Below are 25,958 nucleotides of genomic sequence, written 5' to 3' on the forward strand. Positions count from 1 at the left end.
TTAGAGAGCCCCTGAACCTGTGGAACACTGCTGAAAGCCTGCCAGCAGCCAGTCAGCAGCAAATCAGGAGCTTCAGCGCCAAATCAAAAGAAATCAGTCGATCTCTGCATAAACATGAGATAGAGAGAAAGAGAGAGGCGGCAGGCGGTGTCTGGCTCTCTGACACCTGCGTCAGCAACCAGCACACTGAGCACGCTATCACATACACCCTCACATTCTACCATCTCACCTATGGGCCTCACACTGCCACCCCCAGTGCTGTTTGACACTGAAAGAGCATAAATCACTGTTCACATTGGTTGTCTGTTTACAGTTCTCTATAGAAAGGTTAATCAAGCCTTTTGGGTTGTTGTTTTTTTTTTTTTTCTTTCACACTCAGCAGAACTTATGGCTGATGTAAGAACACGCTGGTCCATGTAGAGGTTAAGGATACATTGTTCATTTCAGGTTTACATGAAATTGGGACATCCATACCAGCTCATCCATGTGGTCAGGTAAAAAAGAAAAAAAAAAAAAAAAAAAAAAGGGAAAACAAAACAAACAAAGAAACCTCAAGACATTTGTGAAAACTGAACGTAAGCGAAAATGAAATAACAGCATGATGCAACTAACTGTTGTGTGCAAAAATAAAATTTGCAAAATGCTCCTGATCTTTATCCTGTTGGTTTTATGGGGCATGAGGAGGATGGCTGTTAGTCATGTAGTGCTATGGCTGTTTAGTAAGTGCCCCATTCACAAATTGTTCAGCTCCACTGGCATTATTTTCTTTTCTTTGAAAAATTAAGATTTCATCTCTCCATTCCCATTGGGGTCACAGATCACATTTTCTCAGAAAACAGACACAACCAATTGTCAACAACTGAGCATTTGCACTCTCAGCATTGCTTTAAATAACTTTTAAGTTATTTAGAGGAATTTTTTTTTTTTTTTAACTTTTACATTGCGCAACTCGTGAATATTTACTGACATTGTGCAGTTGATATGTATGATAAATGTCAATATGAATTACTTAAAACAATCAGACCTTAACTGAAAATCAATAGAAAAACATGTAGGCAGAAAATCTGAGCATAGCTGCATCCATATGCAATGTATTTTTACACGAATCACGGCTTCAGTTAACAAATGTTGCAAGTTTCAGGTGACTCCAAAAATTAAAAAAAAAGAAAGAAAGAAAAAAATCTTGACTGATTTGAATTGCTGTTGAAGAAACAGGCATGCCTTCCTTTACTTCCGGCTCGCCTAATTGGCCAAGTCAACAATAGTGTGGCCAGATCAGGCTTATGCACTCAGACACATCCATTTGTTTAACAACCTCATGCGTTTGAAGAAGACAGATGAAAGGGAAGGAAAGACAAATGCATTAAGGCACCAACCAAAAAAAAAAGAAAGAAAAAAAATCTGCTTCGTTAAAATGATAATATAGAAAAAAAGACCTCAGCGAAGCACCCTGCTCTCTGAAGTATACAGAGTCCTGTATTAGCTACAGTGCGTCTCCTCCAGCTGTCATCTGAGGAGACAGGTCATTTACATTTATGATAAAATGATCTTGCATTTTTTATTTGTCTTGGAAATTAAAGACTTACTTAATGATTGTGGATAGTGGGGACTTAGAAGATGTAGTCATGTGTTTCTGATTGCATTAGGACTGATGTGGCGTGGCGTGATGGATATTTAATAGTTCTGCTGTCCCTCTGTATCATGTCACGGACTTGACGCACCCAGATGCTCCACAGCACTCCTGCTGCCCAGAATGGCTTTAATTATTAGGTCCATCATGCTGAGTTTGACTGGAGAAGAGAGAAGAAAAGCTATCATCATGCCTTTGGCTTTAGGTGAACTATCCTAACTTCAGTCAGCTTGACATGCTCCCACAGTGATACCTCCCTGTGTTTATAAAGAGGGTAATACCCCTCAAGGAGTCTGTAAGAGATGTACTTACAGGATTTAGAAAGGAATCCAACACTGCATACAGGCATGAGTGTGAGAACATACCCTTCCTAAAAATTAATTGCTTCCGGTCAAGAATTCCTGTTGGGACAATTCTCAGTTAGTCTGTACAGTCAGAGTATCTGTTCAATGATATGGCAACAATATTTTTGAACAATACAGTAAAACAGTGGAAAGGTAAATAACTCTAGTGTATCTGCAGGCCCGGATGGCAAGAATGAAGGGCAGAAATCACTGAGGACATGGAGTTTTTCCTCCCTGATGCCTGAGACAGCTGATGGGCCATCTGGAGGAAGACAATGCTAATCACAGGGCTGGGTGCTCTGCTGGTGTAGATGAATGGCCAGCCTGAGCTCTACACATCGAGTGGCTCTTCCCACAATGCCGCTGCTCACCCTGCCAAGTCCAGTCCTCCTCACTGGTCCTGCCTCTTTCCTGTGTGTACACACCAAAACAGACAGCAACTACACATGTGCAGTTTCCTGTCAATTCAGGACATTTTGGTGGTAGTCTCAATGATACAATTGGGCAATGCCATGGATATTAAGCTGTTTCCTACTTCCCTATTTCTCAATTACTATTCTCCTAATCGTCATTATAATTCATTTCTCGGTCAATGTATCACATCTGCTTTTTTTTTGTTTTAGATGTATGATCTTCAGCAAAACACCCTCCTTTTCTACTCTTGTGCTTTTATGCATTTCTATTTCCAAAAATTAGGGTAGGATATCAAATATTTCCTCATAATTCAATTTTATTTGATACTTTGATGCTCAGTAATAATATTATTAATGAAAGATCGAAAACAGTTGTATTTATTGTTGAACTATGCAACGGGAATGAATATTCTCCAGTGAATATATAGGCTGGACGGCCAAAACCAAATCAGTCAGAACTACATAACAACAATAAGGTTAAATAGGGAAGACATCTCTAGATGGCCCACAGACAACTTTAACTTCCTTCACACAGTGTCATTCTACAAGTATAGCCTGCAATATCAGACAGCCTACTTCCTCGTCACATATTAACATTTACAACACAAGGAAATCGATGCTTAATTCTTTTATCCTCTGAAAATGTGGAGAGCAAATCAGGACTTACACATTTTTTATGAGCAAATAAAACCGAGTGCCAAGATTGAGCTGCGTATAGAGTAGAGAGAGCAGAAGCCCAGGCCTGGTAGGGAACTCATGATGCTTTGCAGCTGTGGTTGGTCCATACTGTCATTTGTTGTGCTGCTGTTCCTGTGTTGGGATGTGTACAGAAGCAGCTGTGTGGCAGAGCCTTTCTTCCAGTACCCTGGCTGGGTGAGCTCTTTCAAATCTGAGCCTTTAAATAAATCCAGCAGGCCTTCGAGCAGTGACCTCATATGGAGTGGTTTGGGTGTATTTACAATGATGAACAATATACAATGCCACTACCAGAAATTACAGGGAGTGGTTGCACAAAAACGTCCCTTGAGCATCTTGTAATTTTGAACTTGTTAAAAAAGAATCTGAAACATATCTGGGCATAGGACACTGTAGAAGCCAGACTGTAATCCCCATTGCCTATTTTTGGACCTGTTTTATATAGTTACCATGGTTATCCCTCCCATGTAAGCTTGGCTATGGTGAGTTCAAGCTAAACCTGTGCTTAAAACCCTCTACATGGCTGTAGAGTAAGAGGAACTTGGGAGCTTCAGCAGAGAGTTGGCAACAGTAAAACTTTCATGCATGGACTGTCTCAATCTAAGAACACTTCATTCTAATGTAATATGGCTTAGCAAAGCAGATACCATGTAGAAAATAAAAGCTTGGACAACTGCATTACTGTCTGACTTGTCAGGTCCTTTAAATACACACTCCATCCTCACTGCCAAGACCTTAAAAGCAAAGCTGGCAGAGTGCAGGCCAGCAGTGACAAAAGCAGATCAGTGAAGCTGTGATTTTAGCAGAAGAGAATGGGCTTTTAAATGTATTTTTATACATTCACAAGGAGTTCATTCTGTTCCCCATGAATCAATAATGAGGCTTGTGCAGTAGATCTGGGATACGATTATCCACCCTGAAGAATCTCCCCTGTCACAGCGACGTCTCGGAGAGTGCATGTGCTGTCAGGTGTAATGGTGTTCATATTCCAGCTTGCACAAAACTTGGGGCTGCTACACCAAACCAGTCTCAAAGAGAAAAAAGAAATGTGTAAGCTCAAGCTGGGATATATTTATAGACTTTGCTTCTGATCACTGTGCTGTCTAAGCATGCAACAAATAGTTTACTGAAAAAAGGCATCGAATGACAGTGACAGACATCTTTTTAAGTTACTATTTCAGTTAAGGATTAAAATCTAAAACATTTTACATTCACCCCTATAATGATTTGAGAAACACACAAGAGAGGCTCCACCAGACTTTTTAAAATACTCTTATTAGGCATTATAGTTGACAGTTAATTTCTGGATATTACAGAATAAGTAATATACATTGCTTTTTTCCTTAAAGGTTTGATGACAATGATTGTATCGCACTCATTTTGAATGAATAAAGATTTCAGGAGCAGAACAACAGAAACCTAAATCTAAAGGTTTTAAAAGACATGATAACTGCACCTATGCAATGAACCTCCCATTGAAAGTGACAGAGCTGCGTTGAGTCCTGCATTTTTTCCCTGGTCCTGAGAGATGATGCCTTGAGTTAAGTAAACTTTCTGGATGGGATCTGGAGAGTCTGTGCTAATAGGGGAGTAAATATTTGGTGGAGGGCATTGGGAGCTACTCCAGCTGTTCCTCTGACTAGCTCACAGCAGATGTCTGCTGGCCATACCGTCTGGAAGGGTGCTTCTGCTTTCCTAAACACTCCTCCCCAAGAGCTGATGTTTCACGCCAGTCTGAATACCTGATAGCCAGCAACTAGCCATATGTCCAATTAAGAGATCTTCTGAATGATATTCAACGTTATTTTGTACATAGAATTTAAATTACAGGACTATAGTGGCTTGGCTATCGTCACTTTGAAGACTGATCAACATAACTGCAAACACAAGGGACAATATTTTTAAACGGAGGAACCAACATATAACTACATATTGTGTAAAAAAGACCCTCATTCCAGAATGAATGTCCACACTGAATACATATATGTCAGTCCACTCAGGAAAAACGATGCCTATGGAGAAGCATGATACAAATTAATATATGCTAGTAATAATCTTAAAATCATTCAGTGTGAGATATTTAAATCCTCTGTTCTGGTATACATTGCAGAGCAAATGGACATGCAGTGGCTCCAGGCAGTGGACAAACTGATGACTGAAACAAATATTTAAACATTATCTATATTTTCTATTATCTTTAATGTATGAAGCTTGATTTGTTAGGATGGGATGTGATGGTAGAAAAACACTTCCTCTCAAAAACTGGACCATGTTATTGTTTATTTGTCCATGCACAATTAGCCTTCCCATTAATACAGTTGTTTGTTACATACAAACATTTTCATGCTAAAAAAAAACAAAACAAAAAACCCCCCCCCAAAAAACACTGAGAAAGGAAGCAGGATCCAGTTGTTATTTTATAACAGTTTACTTTTAACCAAAAATACTTGGGCTGAATACACATTTACTAATATAGGCCAAGCATCTAGTTTTCCTGGGACCAGCCTACGTTCAGTGCTCGAGTTTTCCCTATATTGTCAGTGCTCGAGTTTTCCCTATATTGTCAGTATGTGACATGAAAAGTCCCTGCTCAGTGTGGTCCTTTAACACATTTAATGTCTACAGATTACACTATGGAGAGGAGGTACCCACACACAGCATGTGCTGATTGACAGCTCTTCTTTACACCATCACATAATTTGCTCATCGGAATTGAACGGTTTAATTGCTCACATTAACATTCCTGATGAAATATTTATCCTAATACTTTTGCTGCCCTGTATATAAATAGACTGTGCAGTTATGTTGGCTTATTTGTATTGTAAACAAACTCCTTTGAGAAGAGGCCAGGCATAATGAAATTCCTGATGGCTGGATGTTAAAAAACATACGTGTTGGAAATCGCAACCCATCTGTTCCAACACATGCTTTTGTAAGCTTTGTGTATTACTCAATGGGTCACAGTCTGAGAAAACCAATTAATGTTTTTTTGAAATACAAACAAAGAATTTCTGATACAAACACATCGACTTGTCTACAGTGAAAAAGACAATTTTTTAGAAAATTAGATCTGTGGGACTTTGTATTTCATTTCATGGAACTGCTCAGTATACCTCTTAATAAGTATGGATATACTTCCAGACAAATTATGAGACTTACTGGCTGCTTTGATTAAAGAAATGAAATAGGAAAATTTGGCTTTAGGGTGAAACTGTGTTCATCAGTTTTTTTTATATACAATGGCAAAAATCAAACTGTCAGACGTGTTATCTGAAGTGACGATTTGCCATCAAACCTACTGTATATAGAATGAAATAAAGTATGAATGAAAAATGATGAGGAACTCATGATTTCAAGTCATTTACTGTAACCTTTCAGCAGAGAGCTTGGAGAGAGCTATTACACGATTGAGGTAAAAATGTTCACTGCCCTCTCTTCTCCATCTGAGTTCTTCTGGCCATCACACAAGCCAGACATCCACCACAGTCAATGCTTTACTATACATATCATCCTTTCCAAATAATTTACCAGCTGCAATTAACCATCTGCAGCTGTCATCTCCAGGTTCTGTGAACTCTGCTGTAGTGGAGTTAATGTATTAAAGAGACTAACAGTCTTCATTAAAAAAAATACATATATATGTGTGTGAATACATATATGCATCACTGGTGATTACCCGGCCCAATTGAAATAAAAAGGACATTTGCCTGACAAATTAGAAACAAACCTATTTGACAGCTCCGTTAGCTTAGAACAAATGTGAGACATGGTAAATTGTTTGACACACTTTCATAAAAGCGAGAGAAGGCAACCCATCCTTTAGCGCGCGGTAATGGCCCCTCGTTGTTAGATTCAATGGAAAAAGCTATTCATACTGTTGTGTGATTGAAAAGAAAATTGAATCCTTTTGATGTTATAAATGTGTCTATTACTGCATTTGCACACAAAATTTCAATGGAAATTATAGAGAAAGGAGTGATTCTCTGGTGGAAATGCTTAGGAATGACATGTTGAATTCTATTCCAGCTTGAATATCAATATACTGTATGCCCACTAGAATAACTCCAAAACCATATGATTTTTCATGGTCGTGTCAAAGTAAATAGGCTGAAAGGCTAAAATTGCAATACTATACATATAAATGTTAATACACAGATATTTCCTCAACAACCTCCTCTATTTACCTTTAAGTTGTATGAAACTCTCCATCTTCTGGCCCAGAATTCTCTCGAGGGCTGGTCCTCTGTCCACTCATGTTCACAACATGTGCAACTATAAAAACACTGGTAGTCTGTACCGCACGACCTTTGCTATATTAAAAGAGGCTTTTGATAGGGACTCTAGCCTGATATAATAGCACAGTTGTGAGCTTAGAGGTAGAAAAATAATCAGCAAACAGAGTTTGGGACTGGATGGAACTGGTGCGGGTTCAGGAAATGTGTTTTTCTTGGGACCCTATTCAGTCAAAATATCACTCGATAAATTGAGCTGCAGTTAACTGGCCACCTATACAGTCTAATATTACACAATTGTAGATCACATGAAAAGACTGGCAGCCACTTCATGACCAATTTGAACCTGGTCCTCATTCTGTTGTAAACTGAGGTGCAACATGCTCTGAGTAGTGTCTAACTGCCTTTGTCTTTCGTCCGAGAGTAATATCACTACATCTTATTTTATCTGCTGTCAGAGAGAGTTTATCTGATTATTTTACATCTGTTTAAAGATATAAAAACGACAAGGAATACAACACATTCTCTGATGGGGTGCAGGTAAATACAATTAACAGTAAATTAAAATGTACCAAAACAAACATGAAAGACATGACCAATAACATAAATTGAGAACCCAAGGTGGCCAGCAGCACTAAACCACAGAATTATTCAATTGCTTTGATGAATGCATTTAAAGACTATTCAGCTATGTACACATTTGATGTTTCATACTCGTTACAAAACATTCTCTCTCTCTTTTTTTTTTAATTTCAGAAAATGCTTATAATAACGTCCTTTCAAAGTGTCCGTAATAATTATGGATATATTCAAATGAAACAACATCTCAAAAAACAGCAAAGCAAGTCACTGTGAGTAACTCAACTAAATCACTCAACTGACACTTGCTAGAACACCAGCACTTTACACATCAGCACTTTTGATGTTGAACACAAAGGTATAATAATTGCTTCAATTCAAAGGCAGTCACATTATAATTCATAATTTGAATCAAGGATCAAAAAGATATGTTTGCATTCTGCTCTTGAGCATTTCGTTTTGGAGGACAGATTTGCTGAGCATGTTTAGCAAATAAAAAAAGCAGATGGCAACCCATTTTTACATTCATTATGAAAGTGGATGCACAAAGTTTCCACCCCACAGAACATTAAACCAAAACATCAGAATGATTAAAAACAAATCATTCAGTGTGTTGGGAATGTGGGCATATGAGATATAGGCTCTAATGAATAATTTCTCCATTTTTCCATAATGCTTACAATCTGAGCATTTAATTTAGCATTTGATAGCAATGCTGAAACCTCTTCTAGCATGCACTGAAAACGTAGCAATGAGAGAGAAAAATCTCCTTTTATCTAGAACGGCATGCATACACACAGCCGGGCACTGCTACATCACTGCCGTTTTCTCTTTTGGAGGTGAGAAAATCATGTAACACAACGACACTTTCTGTTAACACGGGGGACATGACCCAGGGACAAGAGGTAATTCATTAGCATGTGATTAGCAGCGCAGTGATTGAGTGGGTAGGGGCCTGGTGACATGGGTTCAGGGGGCTGCAGGTGTGAGAATAGCCTAGGCCTGTGAACAGCATGCTCCTCTTCTCTCCGCACTCCCACACCCGGCTCATTTGCATCTCTCACTGTCACATAGCCATAGCAATCTCAGCCTCTCCACTTCTCATTTTCAACTCCCACAGAAATACAGTCTTCTGCCCCTAATTCAGGCCTGAAGAAGCCTCTGAAAATTGGACCTCCTCATTCAGCATGTTTAGACTGGTAACACTGGCTTGTATGGTATGTAGAACAGATCTGAGGTAGCAAATCAGATACTGTGAGCAAGCAGTCATGCCCCTGCAGTATTCACCTATCATAACACTGCATTTATATTCACAGTATATCTTTAGACATGTCTGTGAATTCTGTTCATTTAAGATGCACAACATGATTACTGAGAAGCAACTCAGGGTTCACTTCAATACGAGTTTAAAGCCTATGAAGAATTTTGTCTTTTTTTTTTGGATTACTTTCATCAACAAGTTTGATCAAAATGTTTCAGGTTTCACAACATATTCATCAACTATTGAATTGTATTTGGTTTGACACATCATGTTATAAACACTTAACTAAGTATTAGCACTTTGTTTGGCCTGTGTTTTACAAAAGGTCCACAGGACATGCCTCCATCATTAACCACAATCCACTAAATTCAGGTCCTCCTCATCCCAAACCATGTGTATTGCAATGCTATGAGGTATGTTGCATTCAAAAGGCAAGAGACTTTGTGAACTAAAACACATGACTTTATTAGGTTTTCCTATCCCTCCCCTGCACCCCACAGTCCATCCCACAGTTAACCATCCAGCCAGAGCGGTTGCTCTGTTGCCTCTGATGGCTTCAGCAGAGCCAGAGGTCTGGCCTGAAGAGAGCTTAACTAAGCAGACGCATCTGGCTTCGTAGACACTCCAAAAGGGCCCATTCTGAAATGTATAAAGCACATATCTGATACATGATATATATTCCTGTTATGTATATAACTTTCACAGTTCATACTATGAAATATGAACTTCTTTGTTGTTTAACAGTGTCTATGTGTCTAATACAACATGTGGTTCAGAACTTACTTAGATTTCTCTGATTTTCTCACTATCTTGTACACATATAAACACATGTACACACATATACGTGCACACGAGTGCACACACACACACACACACACACACACACACACACACACACACACACACACACACACCGCATTGCAATAGCTGAACAAGGTCTGTCAAACTTGGTAATTACATATTCATCACCTCAGAGTTAAGGTTCAGTGATTGGGTGCTTTAGCGAAACGATGGTTGTCAGTCTAGTATTCACCGTTTCATTAGAACACAGTTATTATGGCAAATGAATCAACGCCAGGGCTTGACACCTTGGTCGTGAAAATGAGGAAATATTTAGAATACATCTCTCCATGAAGTGAGATGAGGGTTGAGGGAAAAATACAAGGTTGAATGCACAAAGAAACTGATTATCAAAATCTTAATCCAATTAATTTCCCTGAGCAACAGAACGCGCTGAATTCATCAGTCACATTCCCAAATGGCTCAGAGTGGATGTGTTCTGAGAGAGAGATGTGATTGAGTTAAATTGATACACAATATAATAATTATAAATTGACTCCAGAAACAAGGCAGGGTTCATCTCTCATGGAGCTATTCTTTGGAGAAGCAGACTGTTTGTGTTACCCACTGAATTGTGCTATGAACTGTCCTGATTTCATGATTAAAACACTCTTTACTACAACAAAGGCACTTTCTGCACAGATAACTTAAGATGATACGGGAGTCAACAGAATGTTACAAATGAAACAGAGGGAAAAACTCCAACCTCTCTGCTCCCATGTGGTCCTATTCAAATAAACTGATGGCACAATAATTTAATCACATGCCAGCTGGAATGCAGCTAAATTGATTTTAGCTAAATTGTCATAGAATAACAAATGAGTAAACTGAGCTGCAGAAATGAATAAGGACAAATTGAAACAGCATTACTTTCTGCTTTGTATAAATTTATAACAGGCAGGTGAAACTCTTGCTCTGAATGAGTGGAGTTAGATATGACTATACTCCACTAACAGGTTATTCTACAAACATATTATACATGCCTAGAAAATGTTTGATAAATTCCCTTTACGCTAAGCACAAATGATTTTATTCAATGCTGCACTGAGATTGCAGTATGTCCACTTTTTTTCCCCCTCTTGAAAGTGACAGCAGAAAGCAGAACAGCAGTGGTTTGAGATCTGAGGAGCCTGAAAAAAGATTCTGCAAGATTTTGCTGAAAACATATAGAGGTACAGGCTAGTGAATCATCTTCAATTATTTCTATCACTGAGGTCATGCTAATTATATATTGGATAGAAAAACAAGCCTGACCCTCTCTAAATCATACAATTCCACATTGATTTTCTTTAGAAACAGGGGTTTAATAAATTTAGCTACTGTAACAAGTCCAGGTGGTCAATCATTGTCCCATTTTCAAAGCCCTTGATGAGAGCTGTGTTATAGCAGAGGAAAAATAGAGTATTGTTCTACTTAATTACAGCATGTCACAGACAAGAACATATTTGCATTTTAAACAAGCACTTAATCTGATTGAGGAACAATTGTTATAAATTTCATTGAATATGTGAAGGGCAGAACAGTGTTTCATTCCATAGAAAGCATTTTTATAAAGCAGAACCAGCAGAAATAACTAGCCAAGGCCTCCTTGATTCAAAAACTTACTATTCATTTCCAAGTTATTCTTAAATTCAAATGTTTTTCCCCCCACTCCTGTATAGTTTGTTGATGTTTTTTTTTTTTTTTCTTATCAATGATTAATTTCTTTTCCAGTCTTCTTCAAGGTCTCCTTCTCTGTGAGTTCACACAGGACATGGAAAGGGGTCTGAAGAGAAAGAAGGAGGAAGAAGAACTGAAACAAGATGCTTAAATCAAATACGTGCCCTAACAGTTTATGACTGTTTTCTCACAATTTCCTGCAGTCAGTTTAAAGTGGGCTCTGCTGCTTCCTGCATATCTAACAACCTCCTCAGTGTCTTTATCTACAATTCCACTTATTACAGATCACTGGAGGAACATCTGCTCCTACACTTGCCCCGAATCTATGAAGTGATGTTTTGCAATATACCATTTAATTTTTAATGCCGATATTCAGTTCTCCTTCAAAACACAAGAACTTTCATGGAGAAGTGCCTTTTGATGACAACTACACAACATCCAATAGACTGAAAAATCTAGAATTAATGGAGATAAACAGAATTATATCAAGCAAACAAACCAGAGGGTAAACACTGGAAAACTTTGTGATGTAAATACACATAACATGTATTTGCAGTGTGTATATAATGGAAAGCACGGTCTTCATCTGCACCACTGCATATTTCCCCGGTCACTACATGAACCCATGAGGGTAAGATTCCAGTATGTGACAGTCAACAGAAAAGAATGCTTGGAAAAGTTGTTAAAAAAACAAAACAAAACAAAACAAAACAAAACAACAATAACAACAACAACAAAATCTATGTTCTAATGATATGGCTAAACGGAGTTATAGCTGACAAAGAGGCAGAGAGGAAGACAGAAAAACAGAAAGGTACAAAGAAAGAAAGAGAGAAAGAAAGAAAAGACAGACAGAGAGAGACAGAGAGAGAGAGAGAGAGAGAGAGAGAGAGAGAGAGAGAGAGAGAGAGAAGATGAGAAATCACAACACCTGTCTGACAAAGAGAAGATTCTGAAATGAGCATTCACTCACAATTACACTCAAGAGGACGGCTGCCATTGTTACCAAGCTGTTCTTCCTTACCCTAACAGACGAAAGCAAGTTGTGATGCACCTGCATCTGCTTATTCACAGTGCGAGATGGGCTGGCTTGCTGCCAATGTTCCCCACTCCAAGTACCACCAAAGACTGCACATATTGATTTGCAATACAGCATAATAGGCCATCAGCTTAATTATTACTGAAGAGACAACATTGTTCTGCATTTTTCTTTTCTCCAATCCAAAAGAATTGCAGAAGCAAAAAAGAATGACTCATAATGCACACATTTACATAATTTGAGAACAACATGGTTCATTGAAGATCATTGAATGAGGCTGTAAGTTATTTATGTGTCTGCATGGCATCCTGAATGGTAAACATTTTGCTGTTGTTTGTGTTATCATAGTTTGGGAAGATCAGCAGGCAGAGTGGAGTCCACTACACCCAGTGTTATAATGGTTCATATATCATGAATCTTGGTCTGAACTCCTGAAGAGTTCTCAAGTTGCCTCAGACTGTAGATGTGCTCTGGGTGGACTTCAAGAAAGACAACAGCTGAAGAATAAAAAGGTCTAACATAAAGGTCCTGAATGTGTGCATTTTGGTCCAACTGGTTTTTTTTTTTTGTATAAAATCATGGAAATTGAGTCCGTGGACACTGTGAGAGTCATAATCAACTTGAAGCACTGAAGAAAGTCCAAAATAGATTTACAAATGTCTTATACCTGGGAAAATAAACTTCATTTGAATTCTGAAGGAAAAAGGAGAACACATATATTCTAAGTGAGCAGGAGGGATTACACATAACCCACTGATATCCACCAAGGTTTCTTTCTCATATTGCTGAAGTAACTAGAAAAAAACAAAGTCTTTATCTAAACCAGGCAGATTATTATTGCCTGGCAGAGCAGTGGCCTATGATAAAGCAGTGGCTATGGTCAATTAGAAGTATGCTATTAGTCCAGACTCCCTGCTGCACCTGCCTCCTTACAATCTATAGGCCTTGGAATTCAATGAGCCAGGAAAGAGATGTGGTTGTATAAGCCATGAGAGGTCAGAAGCAATGATATCTGAAGAGTGAAACCTGTGAGGTGTTGTCCTTTTGGCCTTAAAATGCTTTTCAAGCATTTGTCTGTGACACCAATTTTTCTTGGTTTTGTTAGAACCCAAACATCTTTGTTTATTTATGCATTATGACTCAGCTTAGCTAAGGTTACTGTATGTCGAGCAAATGAATGAAAATGCTTGAGGAATGATCATGTCTGTATTTGTTCCCTGTATGTTTTGCATGAGAAAGCTGAGTGACTGTGCTTCCCAGTGAGCGAGAATGATGAGGGAGGAGCAAGTCTACATGTTTTAGAGTGGTGTGGGTCAGTGGTCAAGCCCTTCACTCCTTGTTAAACAGAATCAGCCTCTCAGACTGGGGCCAGGGTGGAATGCATGGGACTGTTTGTGTTGGAACCCTCTGAATGTGCTCTTAACCCATTTCCTAGTACCAGGCACAACAGTTAACTCATTTACCGAACAAAATATCGTTTCTTCCAGCAGCTCTACACAACCTCTGCCGGGAGGGATCGTAAAATACTACTCAAACATATCACTCCTAAAATCCCAAACAAGACAGGGTTTATTATAAAAACTGCCACACATTTTAAGGCATACTGTATCTTTCCAGAGGCTATGCTATTGCCTCTCATATTAAACAGATTAACATTCTCCCTGGCAGCACTTGCTGGGTTCTTTTTATATATATATGCTCTGAAAAAAGTCTTTCATTACAATGGACCAGACAGGACAAACGCGTATCGGTGTTTCAGAGTAAACATACCACACAGATCCTCAGAAACATCTGGGAGGGCTGTGCTTGGAGAAGTCTGTTGGGGAGTGTTCATTCTAAGGCCAGCGGTGATGTGGGGATGCGCTGTCCCTGGGCAAATTTGCAGCTCTGAGGAGGTGACAGCTTTATTCATGTCAGCAAACAGTAGAGCAATCTCCCAGAGAAATGGGCTTTATGTTTGGGAGGTGTGAGCAGTGGGGCTCATAGATCTTTACATCTCAAGCGAGCCTGCGAACAGAAAGCACACAGCACAAGAAGGGCCAATTCCCAGCATCCCTGCCCCAACATCCTCCACCACACTCTCTGTTTTCTTTGGAAGGCTAGTACCTCCATGACAACTTCAGCAATGAACTTGTTATAGAGACACCAAAAAAGTTTGTTTGCTACAGCTAGACAGGTAGAACTGCATGGAGAGAAAAAAGGAATACAGAGGAGACCTCAGGTGGATACAAAGGCAGTACTGTTCTAATTCTAATTAAAATGATCCAAGAAGCAGCACGGGACAGCTGAAATTCCAATGAACAGACATATAAGTATGACCTATCCTATGAATACTATTGTATTTTTTTTTTTTTAACAGTGAACCTGATGTCGATCATGTGGCTATTTGCAATTCTCCCTATGAGAACTATCATGTAGAAATTTGCATTTATAATGTAAAGTAACTTTTACACTATAGCACGAAGCATAAATTAAACCTCATCGCTGTGGCTTTGACTATGTTCTAGGTCTTGGAGAGAAGGAAAAAGCATTCACGTCCGAAACAGAGTGTGTAAGCACTCATAAGCGTCTAAGTGGCTTTGCAGAAGGGGCCAGAGCGGAAGCGGACTGATTTGACAGGTGAGCTCTTGAGCCCTGTCCAGCTGGAGGAGAGAGAGCGCTGCTCATCAGCGGCTTTCAGCCCACGATGCCTCTTTATCTCCACTCTTTGTCTGAGTCTCTCCAGATCCTCCCTCCACTTCAGGCACACTGACGCTGGGTAGGTGTGCCAAGTGCTTTTGAATTCAAAATTACAGGCCTTTCTTATTCATGTGTCATTGGAAAGAACGTGTAATTCATATCAGGGGGCTTCGCTGAACAGGATGTTTGGGGCAGCTGGCCAAAGTGTCCTCTACTGTCTATAATGATCCGGAAAAACAATGAAAGCAAAGCAAATTTTATTATATGACACAATGCATCAATCAAGGGTGCATCAGGTATGGCAAAAAGCACATTAATAAGTGACAGCTAAGAGGCTTGTCTGAAGGCAAAATGCACCTGATCCTGTCGCTCTCAGTCTCTGATGGGGCATGCTGGCAATAGAGGAGAAAGCAGGCTCTACTCTTTATTAAACTGAAAAAAGCAACTACTCCTAGTGACCAATGATGTAATAGAAACATGAGCAGAAAAAAACAAACCTTACCATTTTTCCATGTATCGTTATATATCCAATGCAAACTTGAATAGTTCTTCAAAGAGGAAAGTTCAAACATTGTGTGGTATGCATGAAAAATTTCAATTTTCATGAAGAAATACTTTTCTTTCATAGAGTAAAGTGAAGCCTAAAACAGGAACAGCTATATTTGATAAAAGCATATCCATTCAACATGATATGAAGTACAAATGAATTGCACAACATGCAAATTTAAAGTCACTCATTCCAAAGTCTATTTTTCCAATTGAGTCTGATTGGGTAAGTGTTCCATGTTCTGTTGACAAATTGATTCTAAATGTAATAACTGCTGCACTGGAGTCACTGACGTTATTTATGTGAACCATAAAGAATAAAGACTGTGCAAGGCACTGTCAGATATGAAATGTATGGTCTGAAGTCAATAAGTTGTGGTACTTTTAAAAATACGCTAACTTGCTTGTTTGCAAGGCAAACCTTATGATTTAAAAAGTGCTTTAATAAGAAGACCTAGTTTCTCTTAAGCAAATTGATAATAATCTTCTGTATTTAAATGCAAACCTTCTGACCGCTGACAGAGAATTCCAGGTGTGACCATGTCCAAGCCTTTTTTCCCCCAATTGTTTAATTTAAACAGTGAATATTCCTCATCATAACTGACATGATGTAAAAACATAACCACTCATGCAATAATGACCAGACACTTCTTCATTTTATTACTTTCACAACACATGCAGCTGAAACGCAGGGTAGAAGGCAAATTTAGATAGGACATGCATTAAAACAGCACTGTTTGGTCCATCATAAGACATACAGAGTTTCTGTAGTTTCAAAGGGAATAACTACTTCCTACTTTTTTTTAGGGAAAACAACATTAACATGAGCAAAAACAACATTATGGAAGAAACACCTTTTTACTTTGTACTTTATACAAAGGTCATAATTTGATGACTTCAAAACACTTCCCCTTTTATCAGAGGGCTTCTTTCTGTATAATAATTGGGACTTTGTTCCAGTTTAAATGGGACTTTCCATAGAAGCCACAGTAAACACATTCTTCCGAGACAAGTACTTCCTCCCCATAATTTTTCTCAGCTTTAGGTTTATGGGAGCCAGTCAGTTGTAAAGTGAAGAGACAGCGTCAGATCCCAGTGTTAATTGTTTTCTCCTTGCGTTGTGGCATTGGAGCAGTGCTATTCTTCCACTGTGGTGTTCCAACTTGTCTTTGGGCTCATCTGCAGCAAATAATACAAGTCTGACATGTGGAACAGCATTTTGTTCTTGCATGATCTTTTTTGTTTTATGTCCCAATAAGTCCAGTTTCACAACTGGGTTTTTTTCCCCAGTAAATCCAGTTCACATAGATTCTATGCATTGACTCTGTCACATTTATAAACTGAAATTTCATAGAGAATTGGCTATAAATTGTGCTCCTGTACTTTGTTTATCATGACAAGCTATGGTTGTATATGCAATGTGTTAATTTATACTGTACTGGGAATATCTCCCCACCAGGATGGCCATCAATTCTCGTATGATATGAAGATCTGGATTCTGAATTACAAACCAACAAAACCAATGAGGAACCTGAATTAAATTCTGTTACATTCAAGTTAATTCCTCCTTGTGGGAGGCAAACATGGATTCACACATCCACAGACACACAGTTTTTGTATTCTGAATGTTTAAGTAGAACGTGTCGATGTAATTTATTGATGTATCAATGTAAGTGTAAATGTCATTTTCAACAATCAACTTCTAAAATGCCACCCGAATAATTAATGTAAATATAAATCCTAATTCTGATACCTGTAACTTCAAGTTACTCTAATTTGACTGTATTGTTACTAATTTAAACAAATAAATGACAGCTAAATCAACCAAACTATCGTGTCATTGTTTTGAGTTCAGCTGATGTTGTCATTAAGAGGCTTATCATGTAATATGTTTGTATATAACGTACATAAGTCAACCTTTGTATATAAGGTCAACCAAACCCTTTTTTGTATGTTTAGTAATTGCAGATATGATCTCACTTGGTTGTAAAATGTTACTGAATTTCATGAAATTGTATTTTCCCATGTGATTCCAGTTCATTTCCAAATGCACATCCTCAAAACTGATGTTAATTGCAAGAATTACAATTTACTATCAGCTCTTATCAGCTCTTCATAATTCGCATACTTTTCAATTGTCAGTTCAGTCAGGACTGATCCCAACTCTACAACTCACTTTGTTCTCAGCAATGTGCTTTGTGGCCTATACACGAAGGAATGGAATCACCGGATCAAGAAATACCCGCATCTATCCAAAACTGTTTTGACCCTCCCCAACCTACCAGCAATAACTCACCCCATCTCAGTCCAGCAGCAAAGCTGGAAGTCCTGCTTACAATGCAGTAACACAATTCAAACGAACCCTCATCCCTTTTCATACTCCTGTTTCAAAGGCTCGATCAATATACCATGTACCACGTACTGCTACCACAAAGGCAGAAATATATGTAAACTTTTGTTTTACACGCAGTGTCTCTGGAATCAACTTCAAATAGAGGATACTTCAAACACAGGCACCAGCACACTTTGATCTGACTCTGAATGCAATAAAGTTATGTTGCATTAAATTTTAAAAAGTGGACTTAAAAAACAGCAGACTGGTGAGAAACCTGTATTGAAGTAAAAGTTGTACTCCTCAAACAGACAGGATAAGCTTCATTAAAGCACAATGTGTCTTTAGAAGGCAAACAATCGATTGCTACCACAGAGAGAATCCCTCAATGGATCAAACTATGGATTTAAATAAACAGTGCACAAATAGAAGAGTCCTTGAGGTTGAAAGAAATCTAATGAATGTAAAATCTGAAGATCTAGTATTTTGGCATAGGTAGGACCATATAAAACGTGGCAAATACAGACAGGATTAGTGGTTGCTTGCTGAATGAGAAATTGTTATGTCAGCTGATACATATGCTCCTATGTGCACTTCTTGAGTTAAAGGCTAAAAGCACAAATCACTCTGTATAGGTGCCTAATTTCACTGAAATACTGTAAAATCAGTAGCATGCCCATTATTCATACATGAAACACTTGGAATTGTTATTACTTCACTTCCAGTATCCAAACTTGGTTTGGGTATAGAATATATGTAATTCAAATTAATGAATATAACTTTAGTGACATTTGAATAGAGTATAAGTTTAGTATATGCTCAATAAACTGTCAAATAATCACCTCAAATGGATGTCTTCATAGAACACTGACAATATGTTCCTATTATCAATACAGCTACAAGGGCCTGTTCTTCTCCATTGCTGATCAGACTATTCTGAAGGTGGGCTTTGTAAAATGTTAAACATCATTTTTGAATGACAGTTATTGACACTGTAGGGATTAATTGAGTTTGGAGACATGCTTGTACAGGGGGTGGGGGACACTTCCATTAGAGTGTGATTAAATAATGATTAGCTGGTGAATTTTTACTGAGACATTACAGATGAAGGAGCCCATGGCCCATTTAAAGCTTTCGCATTTGACACAGATACACCCTTTCATAGTTATTCTAATGGAGACAGTATTGATAGTTACTTTCAGGTATCAATATATGCCACCCCATCATTTTTATTTCTTTTTTTTTTTCCACAGCATACATATGTTAAAGCAGGAGCATGCAGGTCTGTGATGAATGTGACAGTGTGACTGAGTGATGACTCATATAATCTTTGGACATGTTATTCTAGAGCAGAATATGAGGCTGGCCTCATGAAACATTTACCTGGGAAGAGAGATAGCCAAACGGTAGAGAGGGAAAGAGAGAGAGAGAAAGAGAGAGAGGGAGAGGGAGAGGGAGATATAAAACACAAAGATAAGGCTACATAGAGCTGCTGTGAAGCACAAGGTAAAATCATTCAGGAACAATAAATGGATCATTTGGTGTGTGATATGCAAAGAATCTGCTGTCAAACTGGCATAAAATGACAATATCACTGAACTAATCAAGGGATCAATGGTTGCTACAATACATTTCTCTTTGAATGCTCCTGTCACCTGAGCACACCCACGCATAGGCTCGTGCGCTGATACAATGCGTTAAACATGTTTTGAAAGCTTAGAGGGGCTTTGTGAGTGATAAACACTTAACTCAAAGCCCCAGGCTGAGATCTAACACAAAGCATCTATTCTGCCTCTGTACTTTCCTCATCGTCATGTGTAGAGACCTGCGTCTGGAGGAAGAGTGGCTCAGTTCTCTCTATACCTGCATCAATTAAAGACGACCTTTTTATATGTCATCGCACACAGAATCCAGCGGTAGCTCCATTCTTAAGGACTCCTCATTGTTTCATCAACTAGGCCTGGTTTGGTTTAAGCATTCTCACTTAGAGTAATGCCAGTATCCAGCTTAGTTTCACCAGCAATCTTAGTCAAGTGGAAACACAGAAAAAGTGCTCAAGGACTGCATCAAAAAAGGGCCTTTTTCTCAGGCAAGGTTTCAATACCTGCATATCTTTATGTCTTCAGTCACGAGTGACAGTATGTTTTCGTAGAGGTTAGTAACAGCTGCTCTGATAAATATCATTTTATTTAGTCAAATAAGAGGCAAAACTAAGCTTAAAATATACACCTGGATGAAATGCTTTTTGATACAAAGAGATTAAAATGGAACCCTTCCTTTTTTCCTTTTTCTTGTATTGTTGGTCTGCTCCCAGTTCATACTGTGGCTTGGAGGAGCAGCCAAAGGCTTTTTTTAAGGGAAGCTTTACCCTCAGCTCAGGTCTCAGGCCCATGGCCAGCAGGTGAACGCTGACAGAGAGAAAAGCCGAAACAGTATACTATAGACTCAGCTGTCCAGAAGAGCAGGGCTACTCTGTCCGCACAAGGTCATTGGTGCTTCCGGTCATTATTTCCCCACTACACCAGGGACAGGCTTTCACATGTGACACCAATTACACCAAGCAAAGGGCAAATGGCAAAGGAACATCAATGAAGCCAGCAAGGGTATTGAGGAGTATGCATTTCAGAGGTCAGTTTAGTCATTCTCTTAGATTAACCTGATTCTCAAATAGCTAACTCTTGGTTAGAAGCTTGCAAGGGACTCTTACCAAATGTCTCCATTAATTCCACTCAAAACAGCATGGGTCATATTTGGGTAATGCTAGGAGATGTAAAAAAGAAAAAAATAATCTGACCTGACCCTTATGCATAGACCTCAAAACATTATTCCCTGACTTACTTATTTATTATGGCTGTATCTTTACACTTTGTAACGAGTCCCATTTTAAGCAGAGAAAATGGCAGGACTCATGTTCCTGTGACAGAGCACTCATGTCAGAACAGTGAAGTGCAGTCATGTCAGATTGTGAAGAGGGGTTAGTCTGTCTCTCAGAGAGTTCCTGAAAAAGCAACTCTTACATCAGCTCTGCAGTCCATCCAGAGCAGGAGGGTTCTTCACATGATGGACAAAAATTCACCAATAGCAAGTGAGGGATAAGTAGAGAAAACTTCACATGTATACACACATCACAACATAGTTATCATTTCATCATTTCAACAACAATGACACATGCAAATGGCTTCTTTTTAGTTAACAGACACAAGTTCTCTGTCCAGCAGCTAAATCTCTTTTTATCGCATGATGAAAACACCCAGCGGTAACTATGAATATGTATAGTATTACTATATGTATAGTAATGTATATGTAAATGTATAGGCCTATTCCTTCATCTTTCATCCATACTGTCAAGTTTCTGCTTTTTTTCTGTGAAGACACCGTTACAGCAGTCAGTGAGATACAGTCTTGTGTTAGATCTTGATTTCCTCTGTTAAATTGTATGACTGTCCCAGATCTAGAGCCAGTTATGGTCCACATCACCTCTCCCGGTCCTCTGCAGCAGCCTCTCAGGCAGCCCACACAGGGGTGATCAGCTGGAGGAAATCAAGCCCCACTCTAAATTTCCTCTCAAATGATTAAGATAAACTGCTTTTCAGCCATGGTTACCCCCCAACCAATCAATTAAAGCAATCAATTAAAGGCCTGCCGGCTGAGCCTTTGGTAATTGAGGGTTGAATAAACATAGGCCTCTAATACAAATGATAAAGCCATAACAAAGCCGTGGCCATGAAAAGCAATTGAAAAATGTAATTCCTGGGATTTGACTAAGCCAGAATTGTAAAACATCTAAAGAGAGCAGGCTTTCTTTTTTTTTCCCCTGGAGTGGAGCTGGGTGTTCCCATGCGCTGCCAGAAATGGTACCCCAGGATGTTAAATATTGAATCTAATCTCCTCACCGGCCTTTTCCAATTGGCGGTGGCCACAATTAAAAAATGCCTGCATTATTCCAGCCGGCCCTCTGTGCCAGTGTGGCTTCCAGTGAAAACACTGACACGCTGCAGAATGAAGAGAGTCTTTAGCCAGTCTGGCATGGCTGCCAGCGCCAGTCTTGAGGTGTGAGGTTAGCCGGTGTACTGTTTCACTAATTCAATCATGACATTCTCCGTAGCTAGGGACAACATAACATAACTGTTCAACAACTGAGAAAAGATATTATTTTGTCTGTTCAAAAATTTCATAATTGGATATTAAGACGGTTACACATCGATATGTCTGTCTGCTGTGTTCTTAACATAACTTGAAAAGTATTTTAATGATTGCTATTAAGGCAAACCTACGGTGGTGTGTGTTTATAAAACAAGAGAAGCTTTCAATTTCTGACAAACAATTTAGGGGCAGTACCTGTGATATATCCAAGAAAACCACAAATACAGTTGACTAGCTCCATTTATTAGTCCTTTATGGGAGTCTTTCAGGTTTTTATTAGATGCTTTAACTCGCTGACCATCTTATAAAGGGGGGGCTGTGCATTTGGTTTGAATTAGTCAGCTTTTGTTGAGGTTCGCTGATTGTAACTCCTATGGGTTTTCAAGGATGGTGGTGGGCACATATAAGAATATGAAATGAAATCCCCCGCCTTCCCTTTGACTGCCTGACTTCATAAAGCACTCCACCGAGGGACTCAATGCCAATCGGAAAGGCTGCAGTGAAGAGGGGGAAAATTAAAGACAGAGGGTGGTATGATGGATCCTCGTTTAAGTGTTTTAGATTTGCGTGACCTCCCTTCATCAGGAGGTCACCCATTTACATGCCTGCACTGTCGGGGCAAGGATCTGAGCCTAGGCTCTTCCTAAAGTCTGTTTCCTTGTTTTGATCATACACAGCAGGAGACGTGGCCTGGAACGGAAACCTGGATACAGACAACAGTGGCATATGTATTTGTTTGTGTGCAAATGTAGGTTAAAGCCAGAGGGAAAAGAGAGAAAGAGTGAATATAATATAATAATAATAATAATAAAAATACCATCACTGTGCTCACCAGTTTAGGCAGAATGTTTTCTATTTTATATATGTGTGTGTGTGTGTGTGTGTGTATGTGCCATGGCTGATTTCCCCTGTGTGTATTTTCTTACTACTAACAAAAGATAAAGTATAAGTAAATGAGGGAAAATACTAGCTTTGTTTTAGCTCATTATCTATAAGGCATAGAACATTGTTTAACATTTTCTTTGTGTTCAGGGACATTGCAGCAATTAGCTAACAAGTGGGTTATCCATTATACAGGCCTTCAGCCCTGAGAGAGCGTTTTAGGCCTCTGGGGCAAAACTTAACAATTCTGTGTAATAGAGCTGCTTAAAGAGAGAGAGTGAGGTCATTAGTAAACATTTAGAAACTACTTGAACCTGAATCTGCATGGCAAATTATCCTAATAATAATTTTACAGTTAGACATCTAGTCTTTTCTTTGATTTTTTTTTTTATGGTAACATTTCCAGAGAGATATTAAATACCATCGGTGTTTGGCAGATTTCTCTGGAGCATTTATGATGTAAGTAAGCATTGTGGTAAACAGGAATGCAGTTTTGCAGTACAGTAGCAAGTGTACAGAAAATGAAAGTAATTTCAGGAATGGTGAGTATGTTTCCAATGTTTCCATTAATTTTTTTCACACCATGAACAGTGCAGCACATACATATTTCACAGTTTAAAAGATAAATTAAAAAGAAATAAAACTAGATTATCTATTAACTTATCAACAGTACTCTTTTTTTCCTTTTTACATTATTAAACATTTTAATACAGCGCAATTTCATCAAAATGTAACTCTTCCTCAATGTTGTCACGTTGTTAGGATGCATAAGAAATAAAAACATACTGTTTCACCAGAGTCTGAAATACGGAACCCACTGCTAAAATCCCCGTTCTATGAGGAGGGTACCACAGAGACCAGAACTACCAACAAGGTCCATATTGACCCACAACCTCCACTGTGATTCAAACTCAGCACATCAGAGCACCCACACAAAGAGCTTACAGCTCTGGACACTCATTCAGAGCGAGAGTTTACTTCAAAATAAATTCTTAATGCAGCCCACCTTTTTGATGAAATAATTCATCGAACACAGTAACATTTGTAATAGCTAACTAGACGCCACATTGGAGAAAACAGATTCAAGGCTGATCAATAGAGGCCTTGGGGGTTTATTTACTGTACCCTGATCAAGGCTGTGAGATTAGTATAGCTATACTGCAAATAGGACTGCTCCCTACACACAGACAGCAAGCATCTCTGCAGTGCAGTCGAGCGCATGTTCTCTCATTAAGGGGAGTGTAAAAACAGCCTTCGGGCAGGCAGAATGCAGAGCAGCCCTGTAGAGGGCTCCTTGGACACCAGGGTCCATCAACAGCTGCTGAGCACAATGGCAAGAGGGTTTGTTTTCATTGCCCAGTGTTCCTCTGGTTTGTGAAAGAGGGGGTTACAAAAAAAAAAAAAAGAAAGAAAAAAAAAATCTATAATGCTAAGCAGAATGCATAATGCCAAACAACAACGAAAGTGGTCATTTTTTGATCTGCTGTAAACACGAAACCCAATTATAACTAATTTAGTGATGTCCAAGGTTCTATTCTTAAATTATTTAAGGGCGCAACATCTCTAAGAAGTGGATATGACATTGGTTTGATGGCAAGAAAAGGTGAAGCTGAAGTAAAGGGAGTTGAAGTCAGTAGCACTTACAGTTTGAATTTGAAATAACCATTCTTGTATATGCCACCAAAAATAACAAACAAAACTACGACTGTGACCATTGAATTGAGTGATTATAAGACTGAGTACATAGGTAATCTGTGTTCCATAACATAGAGGGCTGTAAAATGTACCGCAACCTTGTCTAATGCAAAAAGACAGTCTATTTGCAAATTTCTCAGAAACTCTAACAGCTTATCATTCACTGCAGTACATTTCAGCTTTTTGTAAATTATCATTTTCTGACCCTGGAGAAATATATAGGAATTCTCTCAACGTTGTTCGAGCTATTAAAAATGAAACTTGCAGGAGATAATAAACAGTATTTTTAAACTTCAAGAGGAGAGGCTTTTTCTTAAGCTGTCACTCCGTGAGTAATTATGATTGCCCTCTACATCAAATTCAGAGAAGGCTGCAGACACACTTGTATATTCATCTTTCAGTGGATCTAGCACCCGTGGCAACATCTTTCTCCCTTGCTATATCTTGTACTAGATTTTCACCTCTTCACTCAGACAGGCAGACAACACAAGTGTTATAAATATGTGTCTTATATTCAGTAAAATCAGAGCCTGGCAGAGGTCTGGCAGTGCAATACATGAGAAAGCTTCCTCGGTGACAAAAGAAACTGCAAAAGAGCTTCATTAAATACATTAATTAGCTTCTGCTGACAAAATGTATTGCCCGTGTATTTATGTTTTCTGTTTACAGCAAATATATCATGAAAATGCAAATCTGTTTAATTATCTACTGGGTCTAGACAGGGTGTTTTCCAATAAAAACTGAACAGAATAACTTCTGGCAATTTATGCATCTAATCGCAAACCTAAAGTCACCAGAGAATAAAAAGAATGGAAAATTCTATGACACATTTATTTATAATTATTCAACTTCTTTCAAATTCTGGCTTTTCCACAATATAACATTTCTCTTTTTTTAACCCCATCAAGAGAATATATTAAAGCGCACACACACAAAAAACCCCATCAATCTCAAAAGAGAGATAAAACACAGTATAAAAAAGCTAAGA

This window comes from Chanos chanos, chromosome 2 (assembly GCF_902362185.1).
Source record: "Chanos chanos chromosome 2, fChaCha1.1, whole genome shotgun sequence".
Taxonomy (NCBI): domain Eukaryota; kingdom Metazoa; phylum Chordata; class Actinopteri; order Gonorynchiformes; family Chanidae; genus Chanos; species Chanos chanos.